Here is a 771-nt window from a genome sequence, read left to right as displayed (position 1 = left end):
GATGTACTTTCACAATGTCAACCACTCATTGAAAAAGTGCATATAATGCGTGTTGATGACTATAATGCTCAATTGATTGATACACATTGTTTCAAGGAATTTTTAGCTTGAAAGTGAAGGCCAGACAGAATGAAATGTACTCAAGCGCTATGACAGGTGATAAGCTTCCTCGGTGTCGGAACTTTCCGCTCCCCTTCCTCTGTTAATGTGTGGAGGTCCTGATCACGCACCACATCCTGTCTGTATGGGATGTCAGATGTCTGGGGGTATCCGGAGGCTGAGTATTCTCTTGACGCATACCATGTTTGATCTCATACTATTGATTCTTTACAAATTGATAGCTTAAAAACTGCAGTGAAATAATCATGGGTTCTCTGGTCTTGTGAGTCCCTTAATATTTTTTTAGCAATGGTTATTTGTTAGTTTATCCATTCATGTTGTCTTATCAGTCCTACAGATTCGTACAATAAAGAAAAAAATTAAGATCTGCGTTGTCTTGACTTTATTTTCAGCACGCATTTTCATTTGAAATACAGAAGGTCTGAAATTAGGGAATACCTATCTTCTAATTTGGTATTTGCGACCGTTAATGCTGATTGAATGGTTGCAAACTGAGTTTTACCAGCGACGCGTAAGCGTGTAATACTTATTCATTGGTAAAGCGCATTTAGTTGTTGTTTCAATTTTGGAGTTACTGCTCTTGGAAGGCACGTTTTATTTCTGAATAGACTGACTTGCCTGTCTGATATGCGCGATATACTTACTTTTCGT

This window comes from Saccostrea cucullata, unplaced genomic scaffold (assembly GCF_032062105.1).
Source record: "Saccostrea cucullata isolate Sc308-1 unplaced genomic scaffold, CSIRO_AGI_Scuc_v1 ctg336, whole genome shotgun sequence".
Classification (NCBI taxonomy): Eukaryota; Metazoa; Mollusca; class Bivalvia; order Ostreida; family Ostreidae; genus Saccostrea; species Saccostrea cuccullata.
This window is presented reverse-complemented; position numbering follows the sequence as displayed.